The 9,810-nt window shown below is 41.0% G+C and overlaps 1 long non-coding RNA gene across 1 annotated transcript; it reads right to left on the bottom strand.

Annotated features, from left to right (window-relative positions):
* Nucleotides 1-8,589: 8,589 nt before the first annotated feature.
* Nucleotides 8,590-9,353, bottom strand: LOC103542140 (uncharacterized). Its single transcript, XR_011539320.1, has 2 exons — nucleotides 9,214-9,353; nucleotides 8,590-8,797 (listed from the first exon to the last, which is right to left on the bottom strand). It is a non-coding gene; the product is annotated as an uncharacterized lncRNA (long non-coding RNA).
* Between the last annotated feature and the right edge of the window lie 457 nt (nucleotides 9,354-9,810).

Genomic DNA, 9,810 nt, shown 5'->3' with positions numbered 1-9,810 from the left:
TTTTTTCCACCTTCTTCCATGAAGCTTACATTTTCTGTGTAACAGTCTCTTTAAATAAATACTGTCTCCCCTCCCCTACCAGGGAGACAGGCAAGGCCCCTTCTGCCCCACTGTGTGTCTCTCACAATGCAATAATAGACCAAGGTGTCTTCCAGGGTAAGCTGGTGCAGGATCAGGGTACTGGACTTTCTGTCCACAGGGATGGGCAGTGAAGCCATTTTATTGGTCACGTTGTTCTTTAAACCTCAAATCAGACACTGTGGGCCTTGGTTATAAAATTGTCAATACCACATGATGTACTCATTTCCTCTAATGGTGGAGTGGGAACAGGGTATGCTCACTTCTTGCCCTTCAGCGCTGTCCAAGGAGTCAGGCCCTGTGGTCTTAACATTCATATAATCTCTAAGCAGGGAAACTTTAAGATTGTCTCCACACCCTCAAGGCAGATTTTTAAGTTTGAAGTATAGTACCTATACAACTTTCCTCTCTGACTCCCATCCCCCACTTCAATTTGTCTCATTCCATCCTACAGAAAGAGCAAAGTGTTGGTAGAATTATCTACAATCACTGGTCCAAAGGCAGGACTTCATTGCTCTCACCCATTTTCCCTTGGGCTCAATGAATATAAGAAATTCTTTATAGCAGGGAAAGCTCTGCTGTGATCACTGAGGGTTACGGGTCAAATTGTGTCCCCTTCAAATTCATGTTGAAATCCCAACCCCTAGTCTTTACAGAGGTAATCAAGTTAAAATGAGGTCATTGTGATAAACCCTAATCTCATATGTCTGGCGTTGTTATGAAAGGGGAAATTTGGACACTGAGACATGCATAGAGGGAAGATGATGTGAAGAGACACAGGAAGAAGTGGTCATTTACAAGCCAAGGAGAGGACCCTGGAATAGATCCTTCCTTCACAGCCCTCAGAAGGAACCAACCATGCCAGCACCTTGATTTCAGACTCCCAGCCTCCAGAACTTTGAGGCAATAAATTTCTGTTGTTCAAGTCACCTAGTCTGAGGTGCTTGTTATGACAGGCCTAGCAGACTAATGTACTGGATATGATGTAGCTTCTCAGACTGAGTGCATGACTTCCTCACAAAGTATACAGGTGTGATCTGAACTTTTGCTCTAAGCATCTTGAATGAAGGACAGTGAGACAAGTGGAGGCAGCAGGTCCCTCTTCTGATTCCTTGCTTTCAAACACCATCCATCCTTTATTAGGCTCAAAACACTCACCCAGGGTCAGAACCACAGATGCCTCCATTACCAGCCTCATACTTCAAGAAGACACCAGAATCCAGGGCCTCTAATTCAGCCTCTGTTTCTACATCTGGGCTTGAGGAGGTGGCAGAACACAAACACATCAACTGAGTCACTCCCAGCGCAGCCCCTCACTTGGTGACTGTCCCCCTGGGGAATCCCCAGACCTAGTCAGTCAGTGAGGTAGTACCTCCTTGGTTGAGATGGCTTCCAATGTTTAGTCATGTCCTTGGACTTGGGAAAAAAATAGGAAATAAGTGTCTCTTCTTAACCCAGGAGTTCCCTTGAGAGTATTTATGAGTTTTAAACTCTAACAAGCTGAGTCTGAAAAATGAAAGCAAGGACAGCACCCACCCAGAACCCTTTTCTTATTCCTTTTTCACAACTCAAGAGAAAGAATATATCTTATTGGTCATCTCCGAGAAGCTCAAAGGATTTTTCTTTACATTTAGGAAAACCCCCAATTCTTACACCATCATGAGAGGATGGAGAAAGTCCAGCCAAATGACAAGAAAGAGTAAATGAGACTCAGACGCAGAGGGTGATGTGCTCAAAGTGACTGAGAAGGTATATTGTCAGAGTCTGACCTGGAAACCAAGGTTCCTCATTCTCTGGTTTCCTAAAATGCCTCTAGGGATCATGTGTCTCTGGGAGGGCATGTATACACTGCATGTCCTGGGATAAAGGAAACAAGAGGCCTGGGATGGCACTTGTCCTTACACTCCACAAACCCTGTTCATAACCCACCTTTCCCCATTCCGTTTGTTTGCCTAGTAGTCGCACACACACAGTTGACTGACAGAGGAGAGCAAGGAGGGCAGAAGGAAAGGCAGTGTAAGAATAAGGAGGGAGTAGCCTTGACACTTTTTCTTGTTATCTTCTCAAATCTAAGAAAACTGAAATAGATTGAGAAAACAACTCCCTTCCCATCAAAAGAAAATTCGACTTTTCTCTATCTCTACAAAAAATTGACAAAAATAGATCAATTAAGCTTGCAAGATGCATAGTCACTTCCTGCCTTCCACTTTCTGTGTCATCCTATTCTGAGTGGAAAGAAAACTTTCACGATGGATTGGGATAAGGCTGGGAATCATTGAACATTGGAAACTGTGCACAGACTGGTCTGCTACTAACAAAGAAAATAAAACATGTCACTTGTCACAGTTTCTGCACAACTTCAATACTGAATGTGAGCCAACCACTCTTTACCCAACTGATCAGGGATGTTATTGACAGATACAGCACCCCTCCCCCTTGTGACTATACATGTGAACACCATCATGCAGATCCTGGGCAAGTCCACCAACCTGCTTCTGTAAAGTTGCTTTACACATATGGAGGAGAACAGCTTAGACGTGCTTGTGATGTTACAGAAAGGACTTTGCCAATTTTGGTCATTTGTGGTTTTAGAATCGTCTCCATGTGGGACAGCCTAATTTTTACAAAATTAACAGAGTTTTTGCTTTTTTCCCCTTTTTTAAACCACATGATCTTTCCTCTGTTCAGGCTGTTGGGTAATTCTTTGCTTATCCCTTCAAGGAAAAGCTGTACAGTCAGAAAAATAAAATAAATATATCTTTCTTTCCGTTTTATTTCAAAGTTTCAGCCCCATAGGCAAATGAAAGGATCCAGCATAAACTATAGATTTAGGAGATGATACAGTGAAATAACACAAGTTTGCCTACCTGAGATAAAATAAATATTTCTAAATGGAGCAAGAGCAAGAGGAAAGAGTATCAAGGAAAAGCAAACAGGCTTAAGTACTAATTGGTCCTTTAGAGGGATGATGGTCTTTATCCCCTTACAGCCAACTTGGAAAGAAAAACCACAAAACCTCTGGGCCACTTTCAGTTATTAAATAAATCTCAGGGCAGCCCTGTTTAAAACGTACATCTTCATTTCTCTCCTTGCTCTCTGAACTTGAGCTTGGACTCCTGGCTGCAGTGAGGTCAGCATGGCCTGCACTGTTCTCTTCCTCTGCCTTTTTCCTTTGGTTCTAATTCCCTTATGGTTAGGGCAGAAGGGAAAAGTTAAGATGGAAAAGAAAAACAGCAAGAACTTTCTTACCTAACTGGTGTACACCTTTGGGTGTTAATGCCTTCCAGAACAACCACTGATGGCCTCTGTGGGGTGAGCATCCCTGTGTGGGAGCACCTAGGGGACCACAGAGACCTCCTCCAGGTACAGTGCTCCCCTTCCTGTCAGTTCCCACTAAGGGAGCACTCCAACAGCTTCTTACCCTCTCTTCTCCTTGGAGGAGCACTGGCAGGTTAGTTCAGGCCCTGCCACCTTCAGAGGGGGCTCTTGTCCAACAGAGCACTCGCTCCACCTCACCAAGCCTAATGGAGAAACCCAGGCAGCCCCATTGCTGCCCCTCCCCACTCCACCATCTCTCCCCAGTTTCCTTGTCTTCTGCTTACGTCGATACAAAAATAGACCTCAATCTGCTTTAGAAGCAGATATCCAAAGACGGAATGCCATGCAATTTTCCTTTTTATTCAGGTGACCTCTGTCTTTAAAAGAAATTATTTTGGAGTATTGACTCCTCAAGTGGCCTGTGGGGAAAGTGGAACAGTCTGATGATATTCCCCTCTTCACTCCTCCCATCCCTCACATTAGCTAAGCAGGTGAAGATCGGGGATGGCAGAGCCTGTTCAGCTGCTTCTTCATTTATCCTGGAGTGTCTGGGTGTGAGCTGTTCTGAAGGGGGAATGGTGGGTGCTTAATGCCTCTTGGTCCCTAGCTTTGGGTCCTAGTTGTCAAATTTGTGACAACGGAAAATGCCCCATAGTACATCCTGTTCTTCTAATATGGAAAAAAATTTGTGTTTGATTAGATAAATGATACTAAATAAAAGTTTCCAATTCTTCAAAAGGCAAAATAAAATATATACTTATATATTCCAATAATTATATATTATATAATATATAAATTAAAATATATAAATAAATATGTATTATATATATCACAACTATATATATTCTAACATCAATTAGAAATATCAATTAATTTTTTTTTAAAGATAGGCAGCTGAGCTAACAACTGTTGCCAATCTTCTTTTTTTTTAAATTGCTTTTTCTCCCCAAATCCCCTCAGTACACAGTTGTATATTTTTTAGTTGTGGGTCCTTCTAGCTGTGTTATGTGGGATGCTGCTTCAACATGGCCGGATGAGTGGTGCCATGTCCACACCCAGGATTCGAACTGGTGAAACCCTGGGCTGCCCAAGTGGAGCGCGCGAGCTTACCAACTCGGCCACAGGGCCGGCCCCTAATTAATATTAATTAATTAGGGGAGTTTGGGGACAAAATTCAATAATAGGCCTCACACCAACCGAAATTCACAATAGATACGGGAAAGGGAAAACCTGGTTATGAGGATAAGGTAGAACAAGGTCATGAAACAATTATGAGTCATCAGTGTGGTCTGTGCTGGAAATTATTAGGAGAACAATAAGGGCAGAGGTTAGAGAACTGTTGTGCTATATTCTGCAATAAACAGAAATTTATCAGTGTTGTGATCAGCTTTCTTCAACGTAAAGTTAAAATGTTGTAAAGAATCCAGAGACATAAAAAGATTAATTAAAATAATTAAGTAAAATATGTTTAAATTTTAGAACAGAGGAGGAAATATGAAGGGATAATTGAATTATGACCTTTAAAATATAGAGAGGTTTTATTTTTTAATTAAAAATAAAGAATGAAAAAGCTTTTATCCATACTGAACAATGGCATAAGTTGTTCTGGCCTGTTTTCTGTTTGAGAAGTCTACAACTAAAAGCCTTCTCTATCGCCTACTCCTCTCTGCTGCTCTTCAAATAATGGATAAATTCCCTCATCTTTAAACATACCTAAGCCTTAATTTCTTCATTTGAGGGTAGGTTAATATTGCTCCATAGTTTGGGGTTATCAAATGAGTATGTAAGGTGCTTAGCAATGGACTTGGCATACAGTAAGCGTTCAATAAATGCTAATAAAGACGTTGATGGTGACGATGAGAGTGACAAAATGGGAGCAGGTGGTAACAAGAATCCCATGATAATTTTCTGATCTCTCTCCCTGAATCCATTGGGCAGACTGTAAGACTACAAACCTAAAGTGTTAAAATTAGACAAAACCAGGTGATATGGATAAAAGAATACCTCTGTCTCTCTCCCTAAATCAGGAAGCTTCCACCTCTGCTTCCCTTATTTCTAAGCCTTCCCTCATTCTCTCCTCACAAGGGACAGGTGGGGTTAGCTGACTCTGTGATTCAGAGTTCATTCATGAGTGGGAGATTAGTCATTAGTCCAACTTAAAAGGCAGGATTCCAGATTCCACTCACTCTGTTTATAGTTCTTGCATTTTTAAGTCTTTGCCTGCCTGTGATAAGAAGCAGATCTAAATAGAGCTCATTTAGTCCCCTGTGATTGGCCACCTCTTCCTCCTTCTATTTCACCCCAGGTGCCTGAAAAGTAAGTCAACTCATGGCCCACTTTGAGGCTTGGCCTGTCTCTCCCACTTCTCCTTTTAGGATTTCTGAGCTTGCTTTTCTGGATTCAGAAGGAAGTAGGAAACTCTACTTAGGCCTTTAACCTTAGCTCACCTTTCCTGCTTTGGAGATAATCAGGTGCTGGGTTCAGCTAAAAGTCCTTCACTTTCCATTTGTATTCAGCTAATATATACAGCATCCTAGGGAATCTTCCTAATGGTGAGCGGGGCAGGATTTGGCGATTCTTAGGTCCCTGACAATATCATCACATGACATAAAATCACCATTTCAAATGGAAATTAAAAAGTATTTTAGTCAAGTAATAAAGAATATATGACATATCAAAATATATGGGATACAGCTAAAGCAGTAATTAGAGGCAAATTTATAGATTTAAATGCATTCGTTAGGAAAGAAGAAAAGTTGAAAATTAGTGGTCAAACTTGTAACTCAAAGATTTAGAAAAAGCAGCTAGGTAAAGTCAAAGAAAATAAAAGAAGTAAACAGTAAAATATGAGCAGAAAAAATGACACAATTTATCTACTTTCACAAGAGAAAATCAAGTATATGAAAAACTCCTTAACTATTAAATTATCTGAATCCATAATTTAAAACTCTCCCATAAGTGAAACTCTATGCTTAGATGGCTTTACTAATGAATTTTCCGAAAAAAATTTTAAAAATTTATAAAAATTCTACATGAATTCTTCTATGGATAGAAAAGAAGCAATAAATTGCAGCACATCTAATGAACCATTGTAATCTTGATACCAAAATGTGACATAGACATTGAAAAGAAAAAGTTGAATACCACTATCACTCAGGAACATGGAAACAAAAATCCTCAACAAAATAATAGCAAATCAATGTTACAACATATTAAAAGGATAATGCAACATTACTAAGTATATTTTATTCTAGAAGTGAAAGTTGGTTTAACATTTGAAAATCAATTTAATTTGCAATATTAATACATAATCATCCCAACATATGAAGAAAAGTCTTTTGATAATTTGATAAAATTCATTCTATATTCATGATAGCAACTCTTAATGAATTAGGAGTCGAATGGCACTTCCTCAATAATTAGATTAGATAAAGGATATTTACCAAACAAACCCACTATAGTTAACAGTCATGGTGAAATATTGAATGCTTTACCTTTGAGTTTGAGAATTAGAAAAATTCTGTTCAACATTTTATAGGCAATCCTAGCCACTTAAGTAGGACTTGCTACATAATTTGTGGAGCCCAAAGCAAAATGAAAATTCAAGGTCCCAAGTTGGGAGGGGAAGTCAATTTCCCCTTCCCACAGGCCAGTTGCCCAGACCTATGGGGGACTGCTGAGGGGCACTGGAGAGCTTCTAGGTTGGTGAACACAAGAAGGTGCTGGGAGAGTAGCACACCCAGAGAGGGCATGGAAATGCCGCATCCCTTCTCACATACCTTGCCCTATTCATCTCTTCCATCTTGATGTTCATCTGTACCGTTTATAATATCTTTTTATAATAAAACAGTAAATGTTAAGTAAAATATTTCTCTGAGTTCTCTGAGCTACTCTAGCAAATTAATCAAACACAGGGAGTTCATTGGAACCTCCAATCTGTAGCCGATTGGTCAGAAGCACGGGTGACAACCTGGGCTTGCAATTGGTCTCTGAATTATGGTTGTAGGGGCAGTCCTGTAAGACTGAACCCTTAACCTGTGGAATCTGATGCTATCTCCTGGTAGAGAGAGTCAGAATTGAGTTGAGGGGTAGGATACCCAGCTAGTGTCACAGAGAATTGCTTGGTGTGGGGAAAACCCTCCACAAATTTGGTGACCAGAAGTGTCAGAAGCATCTTTTGTATGAGTAGTAAAGGAGACTCATAGGAAAGAAAGCCATGTAGGGAAGAATTGGGTTTTTCTACACAGGAAGGGAAAAATCTTGGTTTTTTAGACACAAAGCCTTTTTTACAATGACACCAAACTGTAAACAACCCAAACAACCCAAATGTGTATTTCAAGGAGAATGGATAAATAAATTGTTGTGTATTCATACAGAGGAACTCTATCCATCAATGAAAAAGAAAAAACAATTGTTACACAAAGCAGCATTAATGAACTACAAAGACATTATGTTGAGTGCAGGAAGCCAGATCTGAGAATATGTACCGTACCATCCTGGACGATTCCAGTCACATGAAGTTCAAGAATAAGTGCTAAAAGTAAGCATAGTTGTTACCTAGGGTGGAGAATAGGAGTTGAGGAAATGGAGACAGTAAGCATAGACAATTACTTCAACTAATTTGATTATTAATGTGAAGAGAAATGTACAAATGTGGCTGGTGGAAATATGAACTTCAAGAAGACTATATTAAAATGGGAAAAATTCACTTAGAGACATGGGACCAGATTATTATCAGAGAATGCAAAAGAAAAATTAATTCAGGGAATAGTGTTTGTTCCTGTGCGGTGTCTTTTCAAGTGGCCATGACTAGAAACCAAGAATTTCCAGATCACAGCTGTCCCTCTGAATCGATGAGAGGGAAGCTCTGGGCTGTTATGAAGAGCAGACTGACCCATGTACAGGCAAAGGGCACTGTCTAGGATCCCCGGACGGAATGAACAGTAATCTCTGGCATCTGGCCGTGTCAGAAGACTTTCTCTATAGGACCACTTGGGAAGAGGTTCCGGGTACTAAGCAAATACGTCTTTGAGGAGGATAAACAACAGAGATGCCCTTAATCCAGGGCCCCAGCTGCAGGGTTTTGGTACAGGCATGCAGGTGCCCGGGGAGCACTGTGTCTCCACAGCGCAGAGGTAAGTGGCTGAGTCTTCAGGTTTAGGGGCTGTGATGTGCAGAGAACTTCCGTTCTTCGACAGTGTGGCTCTTAGTCTTTCTTTTTCCTTTTCACGCTCAGCTGAAGACAGGAGGAAGAGGAGTTCAGGGCCTTTCCCAGGATCCTGCCTGTACCACTGCAGCCCTCTAAAATAGCTGACTGTATAACTGCAGTTGAGGCTGAGACTGTCTCCCTCCTGGCGTCTCAGGGTCTGAGGACTCTGCTCCACCTCGTCTCCACTCAACCCTGTTCAGGAAAACAAAATCAGAAATGATACAAAGCTTTTGGGGCTGGCCCCGTGGCCGAGTGGTTAAGTTCGCGCGTTCCGCTGCAGGCGGCCCAGTGTTTCGTTGGTTCGAATCCTGGGCACGGACATGGCACTGCTCGTCGGACCACGCTGAGGCGGCGTCCCACATGCCACAACTGGAAGGACCCACAACGAAGAATATACAACTATGTACCGGGGGGCTTTGGGGAGAAAAAGGAAAAATAAAATCTTAAAAAAAAAAAAAAAAAAAGAAATGATACAAAGCTTTTAGTTCAGCAGTTTTGAAAAATTCCAACAAGAAACCCGGCATGAGCTGAGGCTAAACCCCTCTTTCTTCTCCCTAGCTTTGGATAAATGTGCCCTTATGGCTCTCATCTCTTTGCCTCCAACTTACAGCCAAACTGAAGCCACAAGACTATGAAGACACATTCCAGCATGTTCTCCATCTTGATATCTCAGTCTTGATATAATTTGTAATGATTCCAAACCTTCTTTTCTCTGAGAAGCTGTTTCTGTGTCTTAGTTCTTGTTCTCTAATGCATGAGAGAGCCTTTCTGTTGGCAGCTTAACCAATCAAAACCAAATCCTCTAGTAATTTTCATGCTTTGATGTTTAAGGCATTCATGAATTGAGAGGAATAGAACCACTGCCACCTTATGGTCACAAACACAACCTCACAGTACGCACTTACCACCACCTACAAAGAAAAAGACTGAGGGAAGAACATTTTTGATAGCTGGTGGGAATAGTGTATATGAGGTTAAAGCAGTGATCAGAAAAGCCTTCTCTTACCTGCGCTTTTAATTGTTTCATTGTTCCTTGAGTGACCTTAAAGTTAAACTGCCGCCAGAAGTTATAAAAGGGTTGAACCCTAGGGTAGGTGTAATTGATTATAATACACAAAAATCTCAGCAGGTAAAGCTTAAAAGGACTAGAGTGCTAAAGAGAGGGGAATTAACTAGATTGTGGAAATGCCCGGAAAACTCTTTGA

The sequence above is a fragment of the Equus przewalskii genome, chromosome 1 (assembly GCF_037783145.1).
Source record: "Equus przewalskii isolate Varuska chromosome 1, EquPr2, whole genome shotgun sequence".
Taxonomy (NCBI): domain Eukaryota; kingdom Metazoa; phylum Chordata; class Mammalia; order Perissodactyla; family Equidae; genus Equus; species Equus przewalskii.
The sequence above is the reverse complement of the archived record's forward strand: the minus strand, read 5'-3'. Positions and strand labels throughout refer to the sequence as shown.